Here is a 22,755-nt window from a genome sequence, read left to right as displayed (position 1 = left end):
TGGAGGATGTACATAAGACAGTTCAGAATAGAGCAGTTCAGAATAGAGCAGTAATAGTGAAATATTAGGAAACGTTGGCAGGGCAAGCAACACAGCACTACAGAGAGGCAACCAAATCAGAGACCAGGAGAAGCCTGGCTGCTATTTTGAACAAACTGCTGCTCCACATCCTGAACTGCCTAACAAAATTCCAAGTTGCTAAGCAACTGCTTATTTTCTTATAGACTTCTGAAAATGCATAATAAGCATTTAAAAGTTTGAAAGTCAAGTAATTTCTTCAAATAGTCCCATTTCATCTACTGTTAAAATTATAAGCAAGATTTAAGCAATTTATCAAAACTGATTTGTATCCACATTTTCCAAAAAACATTTAAAAATAATTTTTGACACATATAAACTCTTCTAATAGTAGGTGTACATTCTATTAGATGATACATTTCCTATGTGCCATTTGACTGTTTATTACACAAAAAGTTAAAAATAAAACCTGTTTTAAAAATGGAAGAAGGAAGAGAAGTAAGGGAGTTGAAAGCCAAATTGCACAACATTAGATTCATAACAAAAACCTTATATAGCACTTAAGCCATATAGCATACACTCTTTTAAGTTTTTTACCTATATTAAGTCATTTAATATCCATACCAACCTTAAGCAGGGAATACCATTATTATTTGCATTTTTATATAAGAATACTGAAGTACAGAATCTGAATAAATGTTCTAATGTGAAACAGCAAATAAATTTGAAATTGGAGATTAAATTCAGGTTATCTAGATAGGTCTGAATTTCTTTATTATAGATAATTTTAAAAGCTTTTCGGATATAATACTTACTATTAATTTCCTAAAGAAGCATAGAATAGGATAACTAGTATAAACTCTTAAGACATTAATATTGTATAGAACACAATTTGATATTGCACTAATCATTTTTTAGCTAGGATATAAGCTCAACACAATTTCCTTGACTAATTTTTTTTCTATGTATATTTAATTGAGTTATACCTGTTACTGGTGAAATCATTTTAAATTGGAAAAGTTTCAGCTTTTTATACTTTCTTAGTAAGAAAATTATCAATTATCTTGCTGTACTACTCAATAGACCATTTTCTTTTTAAAGCATATTTAACCTGGGTGGGGATTATAGCTCAGTGATAGAGTACTTGCCTAGAATGTGTGAGGCACTGGGCTCAATCCCCAGCACTACATAATAATAAATAAATAAATAAAATAAAGGCATTTTGTCCATCTACACCTAAAAATATTTAAAAAGAATTTTTGATGTATATAAACTCTTCTAATAGTAGGTATACATTCGATTAGGTTATACATTTCCTGAAGTGACTATTTGATCATTTTTATATAGTTCCTAGATATTTAAAGATACAGCATAAGAATCTTGTAGCCATGACAGTTTATGCATCTGTGATTTTTAAACCAGTAGTGGCATTTCCAGAAAATTTTATTATAAATCTAGGTGAGAGTACGCATTAGATAGAGAGTACTTACTGGAGTAACTGAATACCTCCAATTTAGGAAATTAGAATGAGATTGTGTTCCCAAGAGTTATCCCAGGAATTCAGGGAGACTACCTGAATTGATGGGCACCCAACAACAGTATCAGTAATCTCTTTCCTCAGGTCTCCCATCAGCAAGTACAGGATTCCTTCAAAGACACCACCACACCCATTAGAAATCTATCCGCAATTTTATCATTAAACATGGTCTCTTAGACCTGTCTTAAATTCATTAAGCCAGAGGAAAATAATAAAATATTCTTATTCTCAAAGTGATTCTGGGGACTTTAAAATTATATATATATATATATATATATATATATATATATATATATATATATATATATATATATTGTTCCTCACTTCAGCTGCACATATACAAAGATTGGAACAATACAGAGAAAATTAGCATGGCCCTTGTATAAGACATTTTGCCACAATAAAAATCATTTGGTCAAGTCAGTGATCACTTATAACCAAAAACTAATAGCAGTGTTATAAAAGATGGAAAGAATCATTATCTTCTAGTACTCTGACAAATTCTTAGTTTTCTACCATAGTTGTTCAAAGTTTCAGTACAAACATTGTATGAGAAAAGTATTGACTACTAACAATAGTACAAGAATATATACAATAAATCATGCAATATCTGAACTTTAACTTATATAGACAAACACCCCAGAAATGAGTCATAGTCTTAGAATAAAGCTGAAAATATATTGTACTAATCCATTAACTCAATTCAAATTGAATTACAAACAGATAGTAAGAGTAATCAACTGAAGTGTTGCCTACACTTAGTTGATATATTATTGATCTGTAGCAGGTATCACTACCACAGAAAAATGAGAGATATAGAACAAATTAGCATTAAGAGGAGACAAAGGGGAGAGAAAGAGAAAATAACATAGAAAAATTCAAATATATAACAAAAATTAAGTTTTCCTGAAGATGGCTTTGAGAACAGAAATTCAATTATTGACATATTTTTTGAAATGTGCATTTCAGAAAATTAGAAAATGTTTTGGAAGTTATAGTTGTTGATTACATTCAATATTGTGAAATTTTATTCCAAATATTTATGTACTACTTAAAAGAACACCAAAAATAATCCAACAAAACATCTACAAATATTATTTGTTCCAAAAATCAGCCTTTTTAATATGGTCTGCATTATGTTTATGGTAACTAAATATTTAATATATAGAATTAGAAAGAAACTGAAAAAATAGAATAATCCTTTACTGGCCCCAACTATGATGGAAAAACATATTTCAGAAGGAATCATAAAGGCTAGATGTTAAAACTGGAATTATCTATAGCTATCTATAGTTATGCAACTATCTGAATCACTTCACCTTAAGTATCATATTATAAGTCAGGGAGAATACAGAACTTTCAAAATAATCACTTACTGACATCATTTATTCATTTTATATTAGTCAAATATCTTTCATCATGGCTTTAAGCTCCTTACTGGAAGAAACTATGTATTATTCCTAATGTTTCTATTTCCTGGTGCCTGACACAGCCATAGGTCCATGATGCTGTACAGATAATAACTATAGAATAACCATATGCATATTGAGAAGAAACAACACCAGGTAGAAGTAAAAAAGCTACTGCCCAACTGTAACATTTATGCAAATTTCTCTAGAACTGGGTCTATTTTTTCAATTTTGTTATTGACTTTTTATATATGACAGAATGCATGACAATTCATATTACATATATAGAGCATAATTTTTCATTTCTCTGGTTATATATAAAGTATATTCACACCAACTCATGTCTTTATACGTGTACTTTGGATAATTATGTTCATCACATTCCACCATCATTTTTAATCTCCTGCCCCCCCTTCCCCTCCCACCCCTCTGCCCTATCTAGAGTTCCTCTATTCCTCCCATACTCCCTCTCCCTACCCCACTGTGAATCAGCTTCCTTATATCAGAGAAACCATTTGACATTTGTTTTTGGGGGGATTGGCTAACTTCACTTAGCAGCTTTGTGAGGACCTAAGAAACTTACTGAGACCCTGTCACAAATTTAAAACATAAAAAGGACTGGGGATATGGTTCTCTGTAAATGCCTCTTGGTCCAATCCCCAGTTTAAGAAAAACAAAAGGAAAAGGAAAATCTAACTATTAGTGTGTTATGGCCAAGAATTCTTCAATATTGTATGTAAAGCTGCTTCAAATAGAGCTGTCTATTTTCTCAGAGTAGCACTCACAGGATTAGGTGTTTTTGCCTCTAACTCTGTAAAATATTTAATGCATTTAGGTTTTCCTGAAATTGCTGTGGCGAATATTCTGATAAGAAACTCAACTGACATTTTTAGACTACAAGCATCTAGTATCCATTTTGACCAAGTATAATAGATAGGTGTAAAGGAAAATTCTGACTCCTAGACATCTGTGACGGTTAATGTGAATTGACATCTTGATTGGATTAAGGGATGGCTGTGATTAAGAGGCTTCTGGGTATGTCAATGAGGGTGCTTCCAGAAATGATTGGCATGTGGGAGAGCAAACTGAGGAGGATACCCAACCTATCTGTGAGCAGCTCAGTCCAATATGGTGGGTACCTGGATGAAACATGAGGGTGGAAAGTGGAGAAAGGAGCAGCAAAGGCAAAGCTCAATTCTTGATGCAGTCTTGGATTGCTTCCATGGTAGCCTGAAGACATCAGACTCCAGCTCCTTCACTCTTCCAAAGGGGACTCTGACCAACAACTCTTCAGAGATTTTCTAGGCCTTCTATGGACAGGGGTTGCATCACTAGTCCCTCTTGTTCTGAGCTACATATATATCCTGTTGGTTCTGTTTCTCTAGAGAATCATGACTAATATACTATCCATTTCAAAAGTATCATTATTTGATATTTAGGAAGTAATAATCTGGAATAGTAGAAAAATCATACTAGATGAAATAATTGGGCCAGATCATTAACTAAGGAGGGTCGGTCTCTCTCTCTCTCTCTCTCTCTCTCTCTCTCTCTCTCTCTCTCTCTCACACACACACACACACACACACACACAATTTGCACACACACAATAAGAAGTATTCTGTATAGAGGTATGGAATAGTTGGATGATTTATAATGTGGAATATTCTTTCTGGTTTCCTGAATTCTAGCAGTCTTATTAACAAGAAATTCAAAGCATTTTTTCAACTAGCAGGCTATAACTTGATGTTGCTAAAGAGGTACACTAACTCACATGGACAAAATGAAAGAGAAAGCATAAAGAAAATTATCTCTTTCCTAACCTCTTATCTTCAGAATTTGAAACATTTTTATGTCTGACTCAAAACTAGTATCTCTGGAAATAAGCAAACACACACCTAGGAGATAAATAAGGATGGAAAGGCCTAGCCCAATAAATGGAATCCTATGCCATCTAGATGATGAGATGAGAAACCCCCATCTTTTGTGACTTTTCAAATTTCCACAGCTATTTTTCACAATATAAGATAGTTTATATTAAGAACTCAGAAAATTAGGGAAAAAATCATCCCAGATTGACATTGACCAAACTCTGTTCTGTTTGTTTCCCTTTATTTAAATTGATTTGATCCTTTTCCTATTTTATTCTAAGTCTTTGATAGTTTTGGAAAGACTGTGTTTCCAGAAAATTAGAGTAACATGTTCAAACAGATTGACATAAATCATGGGCTTTCCAGAGTCAAATGTATAATTTCCAGGTCAACATTTCTAATGTTCAGGATCCTAGTAATGAAGACCTTTTAACTCTTTGCCAAATTACAGGTTATCTTAACTAGTTACTATTCTTTACTTTCTTTTTAAGAAGCAGGTTCTTAATTTAATTATATGTGCTATTATTTAAACAATCACCATGTAAGTCAGTAAAATTGATGCATTTTTAAATCAATTTAATTTGGTTGGTTGCGAATGAATTTAGAGCATAGGAACTTTAGAAAGTTCCATGTGAAATAATTGGATTGTATAGATAAAGTGCATTTTACATGTATTTTGAATTCCTGGTACCAGTAATTTCAATACAACATTAATTTCCCAAAGCAGATATTAAGAAATATTAACTTAAAGGTAATACAAGTCTAAAGTGGATATACTAACAATGTAAAGTCACTTTTTATATTCTTTCTTAGATAGACTGCCTGAAGAACTTCCTGATTGATCTAATACCCTCTAGATTGATCCTTTTCAGTGTATGCTATAGTCATTTATTAGTGATATTTTCATAAAGAAAAAATATATTTTCACATTCCTGAAAAGTATCCAGTGATGTCAACGACCTGTAAAACTAACTTCTAAATTTGTAATCTAATATTTACAATTTCCTACAATCTGCCCCATTCATCTTTATTTTTTAAAATATTTTGTTTTAATTTTAGTCGTACACAAATACCTTTATTTTATTTTTATGTGGTGCTTAGGATTGAACCCAGCACCCTGCATGTGCTAGGCGAGTGTTCTACCACTGAGCCACAACCCCAGTCCCCCATTCATCTTTATAGGTAGAGTTCCTATTCATTTCCATCACATATCTACTACTCTAACTATACTGAACACTGTTACCATATGAATATACTAATTGTTCACCTCTGCTGATTTATCTTTCTATGCCTAAAATACATTTACTCCTATTTTGCCCACTGCAGCTTAACCAATCTTTAAGGGCCAAGTTAAATTAAATCAACTCCAAAAATTCTATTTTTTAAATTCTCATGAATAAAAACAATTCTTTTCTTTGCACTTTCCTATAGTACTTTATATAGACACATTTTTATGAACATATTTATCACTTTCAGTCTTTTATTATTATATTTATAAATAGGTCTCATTTTTCTAACTAAAACAAAAGCTGTGAAGGCTGATATAGGGCATTGACTAAATCCTACTCAGTTTTGTACTCAGAACAGGATTCTAGAATAGGGTTTCACAGGTAGGGAGTAATTGACAAATGTGTGCCTAATAAGTCTATCATTCTATAAATAGAGGTTAAGTTAAGGTGATATGAAGATCTTCAATACATAGAACATAGTCATACACATTAGTAAATAGTACTCACATACACATACATACACTGGCATCAAACACTACTTATTTCATTTATAATTCTATCAATCATAATATGCTGCTATGGCTCTTGTGTCTTTAATATATCTTTAAAATTCACTATCATTACTTAACATAAGTTGAAAAATTATTTTCCCCAATTCAAGAAGTAGCTAAACTGGTGAGGAAAAAATTACATTACAAATGAGTAACAATCTGTTATCAAATTACAAGGCATTTTCATCAAAAGGCCTAAAAAGACAGCAGACTGACCAGTTAGCATGTTTCTACTAACCTGGGGGGATTATTTCCCAGTTAATAGCTTCTGAAGAATGCTTCCTTTTGATTCTTGTCTCCAATACAAAAATGATTGTCCCATTTAACCAGTCTTCTATCACATATATCAGAGAATCCTATTTACTCACACACTACTGGAACATTAAAACACAATAGAGTGATTGTCTCTAGAAGAAAAATTTAAAGATTGACTTTATTTTACCCCAAAAGGGGGTTGAGATCAAAAGCTAACTTTAATAGATGTTTGACTAAGGTCATACTCCTAGGAAATGGAACACTGAAGATGAAAGAAAAGAAATAGATTTGGCTTTTGATCTCAGCCAAATCCATTTGGCATTGTTTAGCTTTTATATAATACTTCAGTTTTAGGTGATATCATGACTGAAATGAATTGGCTTTCTTCTCAAGGCTTGAATAGCCCTGTATTACTTTGGCATTTAATAAAGTTTAGTAAAACAGATCCCTACATTCTGAACTGATATTACAGTATTTTTATATGTATTTGCCTCATCTAAAAGTACTACTATAGTACAATATTCGTGATACTTTTCCAAAACAAGTAAAAAGGAGCTCAAAAACTAATTTTTAAGAAATGTTCTTCAGAAAAAAATATCACAGAGTTCACTCCTATTTGGAAATATCAAAGTGTCTAAATTTTTAAAAACAATTTTTAGACGTTGATGGATCTTTATTTTATTTATATATTTATATGTGGTGCTGAGAATCAAACCCAGTGCCTGGAGGCAAGTGCTCTACCATTGAGACACAATCCCAGCCACAAAGTATCTTAATTTTAAGCTCTATTATTTACATTTTCCAGAGCTAGAAGTTTGCTACTTTGTTGTTCAGCATTGGACAGACATGAAGTAAGAAAAAATAAAAGAGAACAATTTATGAATATATGTCAAAAAATATTAAGAAATTTTATATGTATGATCTCACTTAATCTTCAAAACAACTCTATAACAATGCAAAAACTATTATGCCAATTATGAAATGAGTTAGGTGTGAATAGGAAAGATTGACTAGCCTAGGCAATATCATAGAGCAAATAAGCAATAGGGCAAATATTTAAACAAAAATTTATCTAACCCCAATGCTCTATTCTTTCCATGATTCATTTTAAGTATAAAAATGCAAGAACAAAAGAAAAATGTTAAGTTTAATTATAATTCATTGAGTAACAACACTATAGCAATAATTTAGTTAGGCTCATGGATCCAATATGAAGCATTATTGGAAAAGTAGGAGAAGAATTAAGCCATTTAACTTATCAACCACTTGTCTAGAAAGTTCCTGCCTCCCAAATTATGTTTTTTCTAATGTTTACAGATTATTAATGTGGAAGTTTAGAGTACTGTGTCTTATTTTCTGAGTTATCCTAATAATTATCTCAATGTGCCAATTCTCTTTGCAGGTGCAAGCTGTCTAGAAGCATCTACATCTTGCAATGGTTTGAAAAAACAATACAACAAGAGCTTTCTAGGTGACAGCTTCCCATCATTTATCAAAAGCCTTTACTCCATGGATTTTTTTAAAGAAAATGATCACCACAAAGCTCTGTGATTTCAAAGAGAAGCTGGGGTTTGCAAATTAATGAATTAGCAAGTGTTTTCAGAGGGAAATAGAAAATGGTCAAAAGAGACATCATATACAACAGCCTCTTCTTAGCATATCTTAAACATTTCAACTTTATTAAAAGACAGATCTATAGTTCTTATGTCACACAAGCCTCTAAAAATGGGGATGTCAATCAAAAAGATTAAGGACTCTCTGTACTGAAAACTGACAGCTACCCAGAATTGGAGATCCCCTCAAATCTACTTGTCTTTGAAAAACATGGAGAAGATTAGGATATCCTCTTTCTCTCCTTTCTTTTACTTTCTTTGCTTGTCAAAAGATTATATAGTGCAATTTACTCCCCTCCTGCATTATTCCCACTTTTCAGTCCCCCACCCTAGCCTTCTCAATCACAAACAGAAGGCACAGTGGAGAAAATAAGAGAACTTTGTAACAGTTCTCTGGAATAAATCAAAATTTAAATGTCCTGAGGATAGAATGCTCAGATTAAAATACTTTTGAGACTCAGAGGATTTACAATATGTTTGGCATTCCAGTTTCAAAGAAAAAACAGACCAATATTTCAGGCAAATATGTAGGTTGTTTTTCTATCCTTCAAGGTAAAAAGCACTGTAAGGGGAAGCATGTAAAATATAGAAAACATGCCATTAAGATTTAGCATTTATCTTCTGTGATATAATTTTTTCTTGTGCTTGACTGTGAGGAATCTAGGGAAGGCTACTTTCCTCATTCCCCTGGAAAAATAATTCTTCTGTGTTTCAAAACAATTGCCAATACCACTCCTGAAACTGACAGGGAACCAAGTGCAGCTGAGAGTCTCAGCAGTTACCTCCTTAAAAAGAAGATGCCATCCTAGTCCTTCGCTCAGGTGCCACTTTAAATGCAACCAGCTTTTCCATTGTAAAAATATGACCATAAAGTACTAGTTACTAGTTAATTGAAAGTATCTTACCTTTACTACCAAATAATTGGGTTGGGGGAAAAGAAATGGAACATTTCAGAAACTGCAGGTCTAAACAATGTAAAATTTGACTGTTTTAATTGATTCCATGGTTATTTGCAACAAAACAAAATGGAAAGTCATTTTTCAATTGTTCATGACTACTTTTCACATGTCAATATGAGTTTAAGTTTCCAACCTATGAAGAACAGCCAGTAAATATAAATCAATATATGTTGTAGTAATTTTTCCCAATAAAATTAATCACTAGAAAGTTCAGTAGTTACATATATCAGAGAAGTATGCTCATTTTGGTTAATATATTTCCTAATTTTAAAATTATGATGAAAATTTTGGGACAAATGTACATTTAAAAAAATCTACTTGATCAGTGTTTAATTGGAATATTTTATATTTTGGCAGCTAGAGCCTTAAGAAAAAAGGCACAATTTTTACTCACATCTACCTTTCAACTACATTGCAATTTCTTTGTTTAAAATGACTTGGTGCTGTAAGCATTTGATGCATGCTTACATTAGCACAACTCTAAGCATTTTCATTTTTATGTGATTAAACTATCAGAGTTACTGTAATGTAATATTTCATGGTACAGTAACTAAGGCAAATTACTATATTATCAGTCCAAGCACAACGATACTGTATCTTCTTACTCATTTCTCAATTCACTTGCAAAGTTTGTTTGGGGGAAACAATGAGAGATGAGTATTATGCAGCATCTGAAATTCTAAGGACCATGGTTGTTTAATAACCATGTCAGTTTGATTCTATGGCTTGCAAAAAATATCAAGAGTTTATTGTAAATGCCACATAGTTCATGGGCTAATTTTCAAAATACCTTCTTATTACACATAGAATACTGAAGTAAATAAACCGATGTCTTTAACAAAGTGTTAAAATGATTTCCTTCATATCTTCCCTTGTTCATTGATGACTTCAAAAAGAAGACATTTGCACATTATTGGCTTTGGGATGCTTTATCTCACTTCAGAAATACATTTTAAAAAAAGTTTTGTAAAATTATAAGAAAGAAAGAAATATAGAAGATATAATATTACATAGAGCAGTACCCCAAGTCTAAACTGCAGAGAGTCAACTATAACATAGATGGCTTTTTCAAAGGAAATTTTTACAGAGTTACTTGATGCCTTTATGTGGTAGGGTTATTAAAAGACATACTCACATGGGTACTTGATTATTTCATCTCTTTTTACAAAAATGACGCTGTCCCAACATCAACAAAGAAATTTCCAGTTGGAGGAAATTTTCTTTCAATTATCAAGTGCATTTTCATGGAAAATTACAAATCATCATGAATGGTTGGACTATACAGTAAAAAATACATGACAGAAAATATGATGTTTATAACCATATCTATCATGAGGATGATTCTGAATACATTCAAAAGCATGTAGAAGTCCTTCATTACTGAAACTGGCAAAATTTTGACTTTTGAAAGGATACATTTCCAAACAATTGGAGAATAATTGAGATTAAATACAAGGTGGTTGTACTCTAATGTCATATACCAGAAGATAAAACTGGTTCTGGAAAATCTAAAATTCAAAATACTGTCTATAAATTTGCATATAATCTTCTATGTGTCTATTTCACTATTTAAAATATCTATAAATAATAGTTTATAGATTTGCAGTTTATATAAATATATATTTATAGAAAGCATAAATTAATCATTAGGTAATTTCTACAAAACAGTATACTCTAGACTTAGATTTTGTCAATATTTTTATTATGAGTACATACTACGTATAAGCACATTTATCATTTTATATTGGTATGATGATACAGATGATAGAGTTAAACACAGAAATGCTTTGCTATAAGATTATGAATCATTCTTCCCTCATTTTCCTTTTTATTAATGATTAACAAACATATAGTAGTATATTTTATACTGAATCATCATAATCATCTTCATTTTGTTCATAAATTCTATCTTATTTTTGGTACTATGTTTGAAACAAGGGGTGAGGGGTACTTAACCACTGAGATACATCCCCAGCACTTTTTCATTTTTCTTTTAGAGACAGGGTCTTACTAAGTTGCTTAGAGTATCACTAAGTTGATGAGGCTGGGTTTTGAACTCATAATCCTCCTGTCTCAGCCTCACAAACCTCTGGGATTACAAGTGTGCTCCACCATGCCTGGCCTTATAGTTTCTTTAAAGTACATTATCTTAGTCAGTTATCCCAATAAACTTAAAGGAACAAGACTTTTAAAACATCGGAAAAGTCTTTACATTAAGAAATCATGTTGGGGGGGGGGACTTGTATTCAAGAACTTTTTGATGAGAGAAGGCACTTTTTCTAATTATATTTGGTCACTCTATTTATGCCTAATGTGTCATATGAGGATGAATACAATATAACCATTATTTGTAAAAAACAAACTAGTACCAATGTTTACAGAAAACAAACTTCTGATGTTAAAAACTATAAAAAAGGAGAGAGAAAACTCAAATTACTAAAATTCATGATGAAGAACAAAATATCATGACAGATACTATTGAAATACAGAAGATAATTAGAAACTATTTTGAAAATGTATACTCCAGTAAAATACAAAACCTCAAAGACACCAACAAATTTCTAGAGGATATGAAAAACCTAAACTGAGTCAAGAGGACATAAACAATTTAAACACATCAATTTTAAGCAAGGAATTACTTGAAGGTAAGCAAAAACCTACCGACCAAGTAAAGCCTGGGACCAGATAGATTCACTGCCGAGTTCCACAAGACCTACAAAGAAGAAATAATACCAATACTCCTCAAATTATTCCACAAAATAGAAAAGGAGGGAACTCTTCCAAACTCATTCTGTGAAACTAATATCATCCTAATACTGAAACTAGGCAGAGACACATTAAACAAAGAAAACATCATACCAATATCCCTCATGAACATAGATGGAAAAATTCTCAATAAAATTCTGGCAAATCACATACAAAAACATATTTGAAACATAGTACACCATGATCAAGTGGGGTTCATTCCAGGGATGCAAGTTTGATTCAACATATGGAAAACAATAAAGGTAATTCATCACATCAATAGACTTAAAGATAAGAATCATATGATTATGTCAATTGATAAAGACAAAGAATTTTACAACATAGAAAAACTCTTTCATGTTTAAAACACCAGAAAAATTAAGGATAGCAGGAACATACCTCAACATTGTAAAAGCTATCTATATTAAACCTAAGGCCAACATCATTCTAAATGGAGAAAAATTGGAAGCATTCCCTCTAAAACTGGAATAAGACAGGGATGCCCTCTTTCACCACTTCTATTCAACATAGCCTTGAAATTCTAGCCAGAGCAACTAGACAGATGAAAGAAATTAAAGTGATATGAATAGGAAAAAAAATATATCGGTATTTGTCAACAACATGATTCTATACTTAGAGGATCCAAAAAAACTCCCCTAGAAAATTAATAAATGAATTCAGCAAAGTAGCAGGATATAAAATCAATACCCATAAATCAAATGTATTTCTATACATCAGTGATAAATCCTCCGAAAGAGAAATTAGGAAAACGATCTCATTCATAGCAGCCTCAAAAAATAAATATACTTGGGAATCAATTTAATAAAACTGGTGAAAGAACTCTACAAAGAAAGCTACAGAATACTAAAGAAAGAAATCGAAGAAGAACTGAGAAGATGGAAATATCTCCCATAATCTTGGATAGGCAAAATTAATATTGTCAACATGGCCATACTACCCAAAGTGCTATACAGATTCAATGTTATTCCAATTAAAATTCCTTATAGAAACAGGAAATTCGAACATAAAATTCATTTGGAAAAATAAGAGATCCAGAATATCCAAAGCAATCCTTAACAAGAAGAGTGAAACAGGAGGCATCACAATACCAGTCTATACTACAAAGCTATAGTAACAACAATGGTGTGATATTGGCATAAAAATAGACAAGTAGAGCAATGGTACAGAATAGAAGACACACAGACATACCCATATATATACAGTTATCTCATACTAGATGTAGGCACCAAAAACACACAATGAAGAAAAGATAGCCTCTTCAACAAATGGTGCTGGGAAAACTGAAAATCCATATGCAGCAAAATAAAACTAACCCCCTGTCTCCCATGCACAAAACTCAACTAAAAGTGAATCAAGGTCCTGGGAAGTAGACCAGAGAACCTGCACCTAAATAGAGGAAAAAGTAGGCTCAAATCTTCATCACATCAGATTAGGCCCTGACTTCCTTAACAAGACTCTTAAAGTGCAAGAAATAAAATCAAGAATCAATAAATGGGATGGATTCAAACTAAAAACCTTCTTTTTAGCAAAAGAAACAATCAATGAGTTGAAGAGAAAGCCTACATTTGGGGAGCAAATTTTTGTCACACGTATATCAGAGCATTAATCTCCAGGATTTAAAAAGAACTCAAAAAATTTAACACCAAAAGAAAAAATAACCCAATCAATAAATTGGCTAAGGAGCCGAACAGACATTTTTCAAAAGAACATATACAATTGATCAACAAATATATGAAAAAGTGTTAAACATCTCTAGCAATCAGAGAAATACAAATCAAAACTACTCTCAAGATTTCATCTCACACCAGTCAGAATGGCAGTTATCCAGAATGCAAACAACAATAAATCTTGGCAAGGATGTGGGGGAACAGGCACACTCATCCATTGCTGGCGGGACTGCAAATTGATGCAACCAATATGGAAAGTAGTATGGAGATTCCTTAGAAAACCTGGAATGGAACCACCATTTGACCCAGCTGTCCCACTCCTCATTCTATACACAAAGGACTTAAAAACAGCATACTGTAGAGATGTAGCCACTTCAATGTTTATAGCTGCACAATTCACAATAGATAAACTATGGAACCAACCTAGATGCTCTTCAATAGATGAATGGATAAAGAAACTGTGGTATATACACACAATGGAATATTACTCAGCATTAAAAGGGAATAACATTTTGGCATTTGCAGGTAAGTGGATGGAGTTGGGAAAAATATCATCCTGACTGAAGTAAGTCAATCCCAAAAATCCAAAGGCCAAATGTTTTCCATGATAACTGGATGCTAATTCATAATGTGGGGGAGAGAACGGAGGAACTCTGATTGGTCACAAGGGAAAAGGCATGGAGATAGGAAAGATGGTGTAATGAGATGAACATCATTATCCTAGGTACAAGTATAACTGCACATATTGTGCAACTCTACATCGTGCACAACTAGAGAAATGAAAAGTTGTGCCTACATAAATGGTAGGAGGGCATGGTGGAACAAAGCCATTTACATCAATAGCCAGACAGCAAGAGGAAGAAGAAGAGACCAGTATCTTACAATCACCTTAGAGGTAATGTGCCCATTGTCTTAAGACCCTCCTACTAGGCTCCACTTCCTAAATGTTTCTCACCTTCCAATAGCATCAAAGGCTGAGGACAGATGTTTTAACACATGGATTTCTGGGGATATATAGCAACACAACAATTGTAGTTACTCTCTGTATGTGTAATCTTCTGCAAATTCTCACAAAGTATGTGCTAAGTAACAACACGTGGTGTTTCTGTGAGCTTAAGATTGATCATGAACATGAAATGCCTGCATATACTAGGCAATCAAAATCATGACAGATTTCTTTTTTTTAATTTCTTTTAATTTTTAAATTTAACATTTTTAGTTGTAGATGGACACAATATCTTCATTTTATTTATTAAGTTATTTGTTTGTTTATTTTAAAATATTTTTAGTTGTAGATGCAAACAATATTTTTATTTGTTTATTTTTATGTGGTGCTGGGGATCAAAGCCAGGGCCTCACACATGCAAGGCAAGCACTCTACCACTGAGTTGCAATAATATCAATAAATATCAATAAATATCAAGGACCACAAGTACTACACTGCATGAAGTACTTAGAATAATAAATAATTGCCATATTCTCTTTCAAAGTGGATAAACTACTTTGAATTCCCACCATAAATGTTCCCTTCTCAACATTTTTAATTGTCAAAATACAAGCATTTTGAAATGTTAGCCAAACTCATGGATATCATGGTACTCATCTTGAATTTAATTTGCATGTCCCTAATGGCTAATGATGCTTATTGTCTTTTCCTGTTCTTATTTTACATCAATTTAAATTATTTGGAATGCTAACTGTTCAAGTCTGTTGTCCATGCTTTGTTATTTTTTCTTACATTTGAGTTTTGAGAGTCCCTTATATATTCTGTACATAAATATACATAATATTTATTGATATTTATTTCTCCCATTTTACATGTAAGAAATCTGTAGTGTCACAGACATAATGATTTGGCCAAAGTAGGTGGTAGAATTGGAATTTGAAAGCAAACTTATACATTTCCAGATCACCATGGTCTTTTGGTGAAAATAGGACTTTATAATTCAAAGACTACCAATAATAATAATAATAATAATAATAATAATAATAATAAATGTGAATTTTTCTGTATGTAAATTGCATTTTCATGTATCTGACTTAAAACCTAAATAATGCAGGCCTCCCAAAATGTATCTCAAATAATGAATACTTTTGTATGAAGCAAGATTTTGTCAACATTCAAAAACTGTAAGTTTTAAAAAGTTACTTTACCTCCCTGGACCACAGTTACATATCTTATAAACAGTAAAATGATAAGGAGCTTATAATGAATTGATGAGATAAATAAACATAAGATGTTAATACAATGTACAATGAATAATTACTCTTATTAGCAATTCTATTATTCTTCTTAACAATGTCTTGAACTGTACTGTATATCATGATCTCTAGCTAGTTTATCAGTCATACCTGCTACATTTCAATTGCTTCATAGTCATATGTAGTTAGTGCCTACTGCATTGGCCATCACACACATAAAACATTTCCACCATTGACAACAAATTAGTACAACCATTTGGAAAGCAGTAAGAAGATTCGTTAAAAAAAATACTAGAAATGGAACTACAATATGACCCACCTATATTACTGCTCAGTATTTATGCAAAATTTCTAAAATCAACATCCTATAGTAATATAATCACATCAATATTTATAGCAGTATAGTTCAAACCAGGCAAGTTATGAAACTAGCCCAGGTGTCTGTCAACAGACGTATAGATAAAGAAAATTTGGTATATCTGTACCATGGAATTTTACTTAGCCATAAAGAAATAAAATTATGCCATGTAGACAAATGGATGGAACTTAAGAACATCATGCTAGGTGAAATAAGCCGGACTCAGAAAGTAAAGAGTGGAATGTTTTCTCTTATATGGGAAAGCATGAACAAAATAAGAAAAGAAAAGGGAGGGATACTATGGAAATAGAAGGGAGTTCAGTGGACTAGAGGGAGGGGATAGATTTCAATGGAGGAGGGACAAGAAAAGGAAGGAACAAAGGAATGCAAATGACCACAATAGGCTGTGTATATATATGAATATAACACACTGAATTCATCTTTATATCCATCTATAAAGCACCAATTAAAATATTATAAATAAATGAAAGGAAGACCATTAGAGTAGAAGAAATGGAAAAGGAATAGGAGGTGGGAAGGGTAAGAGGAAGTAGTGGGCAATGATGTCCTTAAACAACATTCCTCAAAATGGTATAGAACAAAAGAAACATATAAAACAATTAAGTATAGAGTAGATGAAAAGACAGAATAAAACAAAACAAATGGGGACTAAGAATGATTCAATAAGACAGTATTTTATTTTACTCATTCATCTTTTTAAATAGACACCAGTTTCTTGAATATTAGCATTCCCTTACCCCTATTTACACTATATTAAATAGTTATTCAAAAGTCAAAAAAATCATTCTGTATTTGAAATTGAAAAACAACAGCAAAAATAGTGGAAGCTCACTTTCTTAAGGCAATACACAATCTTTCCCACTTTAAAGATCTTTTAAGAACTTACCATATCCAGTAACGGAGGGGAAACTATGCTATGCATTGCAGTAAAAATAACAAACCTATTATATAGAACTCTAACTAGAAATTATGGAAACTTGATAACTTACCACTTTCTCATATCATTTGGTAATTTTTTTTTAAATTAAAAGGGAAGTCTATATGCCTGAATTTCTTTCAGCCTTGACTATACAACTTACAATTTCCTTCATTCACAGATAACAGCATGTCGTCCATTCCTATCTTTTCCACTTGGCCAATCTGAACAGAAAGGAAAGACATGTGCTGTCCCTTGGAAAGTAAATAAAAGCTATTTCATTTTCAGAGTATTATTGTAAGACATTCAAATGAAATAACAATATTAATATGACATCATCTCAGGTCTTTAATGTGCACTAGTAATATGGTATCTAGTTAAAAATGTATACTAAAACAAATATTTGGAAATATTTGAGAGTTCACAAACATTACTAGAGGTAAAGCAAATAAATTTCAAGAGAGTCTAAATGGTAAATCATAAGGTTGTGAATTTAATTGTACTTCATAATAGTGTGTATATTCCTCTTACCACCCTTATGAATACAAGGGGAAACTGACAGATTGATGGATAATTGTAATCAAAGTTCATAAAAATCCCTGGCTTTTGCTATAAGGACAGCAAGGGCTATTGCACTCTTATGCTAATATCTACTTTAGTTAGAACTGGTATAGAAAAGAACCAGCTCAGCTCACAGGAAAAGGCCAAAATATCCGCTTTAACAAAATTGATGAATGTTTCAGGTTAAATCAGGTAAATATGTGCTGCTGTTTCTCTCACGCACAACACATTGATAACCATTGATAAGTGGAGAGAATGCATGATGTAGCTAGCAGCTGATTTTGAAAAATATGTGTCAACAGGAAGAACATCAGAATTCAAAGCACCACTGAACACATAGTGAGTTTGAATAATTTTCCCTTTGATGTTTACTACCCTGAACTCAATACAGTTGAAAACACATAAATGGGCAATGGGTGCAGCTGGAGAGCAATATTGGAGAAACACTCTAATTCTGGCTCAAGGAGGAATGAGAAAGGAAATTATTACTGTTCAGAAAGTGTGGCAATCTCCCATTGTTTGCTTTTTTGCTTCATTTTTCCTTTCTTCTTTTTCTTATGTCCTAGGTCCAAAATGATCTGTAGTTTGAAAATGAGAGCACCCCTTTGCGGTTGGGGGATGTGGCTCAGTGACAAAGCACTTGCCTATCATACACTTAGCTTTGGGTTCAATCCCCTGTGCACAAAAAAAAAAAAAAAACCCAAGAACCCTAAGTGGCAAATAATGCCTGCTATTAAAAATAGAAAAGAGGGGGAAAAGATCTCTCTCTCTCTCAATCTCTCTCTCTCTCTCTCTCTCTCTCTCTCTCTCTCTCTCTGTGTGTGTGTGTGTGTGTTTGTATGTGTGTTTCTTTTGTATGGGGGATGGAATCCAGGGGTGCTTTATCACTGAAGTATATTCCCAGTTCTTTTTTATATTTTATTTTGAGACAAGGTCTCATTAAGTTGCTGAGGATCTCAAATATTGCCCAGAATGACCTTGAATTTGCAATCTGCATCATTCAGCCTCCCATATCACTGGGAATACAGATGTGTACCATGGCTTCAATGCAAAATCTTCCCTTTTCTGAACATGAAAAAGGTGGGACCAACCACACTGATTTTTTTTTTCTTACTGACTTCTTACCACTGGAACGTCAATGCAGGCACATGAGTATAAATACACAAAATAGTGATGTAACAAACTCCAGAGTATTTGGACAAAAGACTGAAAATAGGAAACACAGAGAACTGGAATGTACAGGAGATCTCAGCAGTGATGACAGTGAATTTAAAAGTTATCTATGAAATCCAATCAGTCCTGAGCAATGCATGCATAGAAATTGGATCTTAATTTGCATAGCAAAGATTCTGAATTGACATATATACCACCTTCTAGGCATCAAGATAGTTTAGGCAGTGAATTCACATGAAGGATAGATCTAAAAATCAATGCAAGACTGTGAAAACAACAATTATATTGAAAGCACACTACACACAATGTGGATGAGGAATTGAGACCTAAACATGAATAGGTCAATTCCCAGACAAAACAAAAATATCAGCATTCTGCACAGGCAACACTCTACATAGCCTTTAAATAAAACCTGTATAATATCTTAAAATGTGAAGAATACAGTTTGAACTATTAGGAACACAAATAACCAAGAAAGACTCAATTTGCATGGAAAAATAATGAACAAAAGAGATGACATTACATGTTCTGTCAAACTGCTCTGCACAGAAAAACTAATTGGTGAAAATTATTTAAAATGAAAGAAAGTCTCTGGAAGTAGTCCTAATGGCATTGAGCAAAAGAGAAGAAACACTTGTAAAAAAAATCAACTAAATCACAATGAAAATTGCAAGAGATCATGACACTTGAGCCAAGAAGTGTTCTCTCCCTCTCCCTTGCCTAAGTTCAGCAAGACAGGGTCTTCACTCCTGGTGGAAGTGGCAAAAGTGAAGGTTCTATTCTGGGAAATGCAATCCAAAAAGAAAAGAGGCTACTTATTCTTTTCTATTCTGAGAAAATAACCATAGAGCAATGGTGCAAGGGTGTTTTCTAGAAGGGGGGAGGTAGGCCATAATAAAAGAAAATTAAGTATCACTCTTTCAGGGGTCAGCGGCACACACCTGTAACCCCAGTGGCTTGGGAGACTGAGGGAGGATGATCAAGAGTTCGAACCCAGCCTCAGCAAAAGCAAGGCTCTAAGCAATTCAGTGAGACCCTGTCTCTAAATAAAATACAAAATAGGGCTGGGGATATGGCTCAGCAGTCGAGTGCTCCTGAGTTCAATCCCCAGTACCAAAAAAAAAAAAAAAAAGAATCACTCTTAAAGGAACCCCCAAAGAAATTTCCAACTTTATTTGAGAAAGAGAATGTAAAAGTTAAAATTTAAGGCTCATCTTGAATACAATGAAAATTTTAGATATAAACAATGAAGAGGAAGCTACTGGATCCATGATAAGAATTAAAATAAACCACAGACCAGTTTGTTAAGAAGGAGAACGATAGAAAACAGATAATTAAGAAGATCCCTTTTACTACTGGAACAAACCTCCAAGATTTCTCTTTAGAAAAAAAGTCCTTCAAAGATGCTGAAATATATCAAACTATGTTTCCTAGCACATTGTAAGAAAGGATAAAATAACCAGCTGTCTATTATGTGGGGGGAGGGTCTACAGATTATACCAACAGAGACAAACAATTGGGTCACAGATACCAGAGAAAATGATAAAGAGAGTCATGGTAAATTTTGTTCATCCATGTAACTGTAATTATGCCTATGGCTGCTCCTTCTGAGGAGTGACAAAATAGACATTAAAAACAAAGTTACTGGGCTATGGTTGTAGCTCACAGTTAGAGCGCTTACCTAGCATGTGTGGGGCACTGGTTTCAATTCTCAACAACACATAAAAATAAAAATAAATTAAAATAAAAGTCCGTCAACAACTAATATAAAAAAAACAAAGTTACCAGAAAATATAATTATAATTTTATAATTAAAATGGACAATATATCAGGCATATAAAATAATTAAATATATGTACACACCTAAAATAGACTCCAAAGTCATAATAAAAAAACCTGAAAAAATGAAGGGAAAAATAGACTATTTGAATAATGGCTGGAAAATGTAATATTACATATATAATAACAGATAGACCAACTAGGCAAAAGATTTACAAGGCAATGTAAAATCTGAACAATACTATAAAGCACTTAGAGCTAAAAGACACCTGTATCTATTTAACCCTAAACCAGAAGAAAACACATTATTCTAAAATGCACATGGAACATTCTCTAGCATAAACTATTTGCTAGGCAATGAAACAGCTCAATAAATTTAAAACAATTAAAATCATGCAAAGCATATACTGTGATCAAACTGAATAAAACTGGAAATCAATAACATAAGGGAATTTAGAAAATTCACAAGTACGATTAAGTTGAAAAATATAGTACTAAATAACCAGTCTGAGATGAATATCATTTATTCACACATAATACACCAAAGTATATGAAAATGCAGGTAAAAAGAAATACTTAATGGAGAAATTATTACAGTAAAGTACTATTTTTAAATGAAGATTTCAAAAAAACATTCTCTGCTTATGGATTGGAAGACTTAATATTATTAAAATGACAATACTCATCAAAGCAATCTACAGATCATTATCTAAATCTAAATCTGCGGATCATTATCTAAATTTTAACAGCCTTTTTGTGTACAAGTGGAAAACTCAAACCTAAAATTCACAGGGAATTTCAATGGGTCCCAGTTACACAAAACAATCTTGAAAAAGAAAAACAAATTTGGAGAATGGACACTTCCCAATTTCAAAACTTGCTAAAACACTGAATGAATTAAAGCAGTGTAGAGCTTTCATCAGAATAGAATTGTATATCAATGGAATAGAATTGTGTATCCAAATAAATCCATACTCTGTAGTCAGTTTGCCTTTCAACATTGGGGATAAGGCTATTAAATGAGGAAGAATAGTCTCTTCAACAAATAATGCTGGAACAAATCCTACTAACACTATAAAATTTTAAAATAAATAATAATGTAAATAATTTTGCTTATGAATTTGACAATTTTTTCTTAGATGAGATACTAGGGTACATGCAACAAAAGGAAACAATAGAAAAAGTGGAATCCATTAAATAATTCATCAAACACTATCAAGGAAGTGAAAAGACGAGACAAAACAGGAAAAAGTACATATAAGAAAATATGTGGTTAAAGTCTAGTGTTCAATATATGTAAAGAACTTTGATAACTAAAACAGAGAAAAACAAATAGTGGACAAAAAAATTAAATAAAGACTTCCCCAAAGAAGATATACAAATGGGCTATAAAAACATGAAAAGATGCTCAAAGTCATTAGTCATTACCAAAATGTTAATCAAAACCATAAGGAGATAATTCTTATACCAAAAAGAGGATCATAATGAAAATAAATAAATAAAAACAGAAATGAGAGTGGGCAACAGTGTGGGAAAATTCTAAACCATATATATTGCTGGCAAAATGTAAAATGGCATAATCACCATGGAAAACATTTACTTAAACGCAGAAAAAAGTTTAAATCACTGATTACCATGTGGCCTGGAAAATCCACTCAGATATATATCCCAAGAATTAAAAACAACTATTAAAATTAAAAAGGTGTGAACAAATGATTATATCAGTACTTTAACAATAGTTGAAATGTTTAAATAACCCAAATGTCCAACAACTGATCAATGGATAAGTATATGATCTACACAACCACATATTATTTACACCTAGAAAACTCAGAACCGATTCTTGCTTCAATGAAGATGAATCTTAAAAATA

The 22,755-nt window shown here is 32.4% G+C and overlaps 1 protein-coding gene and 1 non-coding gene across 2 annotated transcripts in view; one reads left to right on the top strand and one right to left on the bottom strand.

The window, feature by feature from the left end:
• Positions 1-22,755, bottom strand: part of Dach2 (dachshund family transcription factor 2) — a 497,550-nt gene that overhangs the window by 181,662 nt on the left and 293,133 nt on the right. The window lies entirely within an intron of this gene.
• LOC114092403 (U6 spliceosomal RNA) lies at positions 1,871-1,974 on the top strand. Its single transcript, XR_003582705.1, has one exon. It is a non-coding gene; the product is annotated as a U6 spliceosomal RNA (small nuclear RNA).

The sequence above is a fragment of the Marmota flaviventris genome, chromosome X, assembly GCF_047511675.1.
Source record: "Marmota flaviventris isolate mMarFla1 chromosome X, mMarFla1.hap1, whole genome shotgun sequence".
NCBI classification, from domain to species: domain Eukaryota; kingdom Metazoa; phylum Chordata; class Mammalia; order Rodentia; family Sciuridae; genus Marmota; species Marmota flaviventris.
This window is presented reverse-complemented; position numbering and strand designations above follow the sequence as displayed.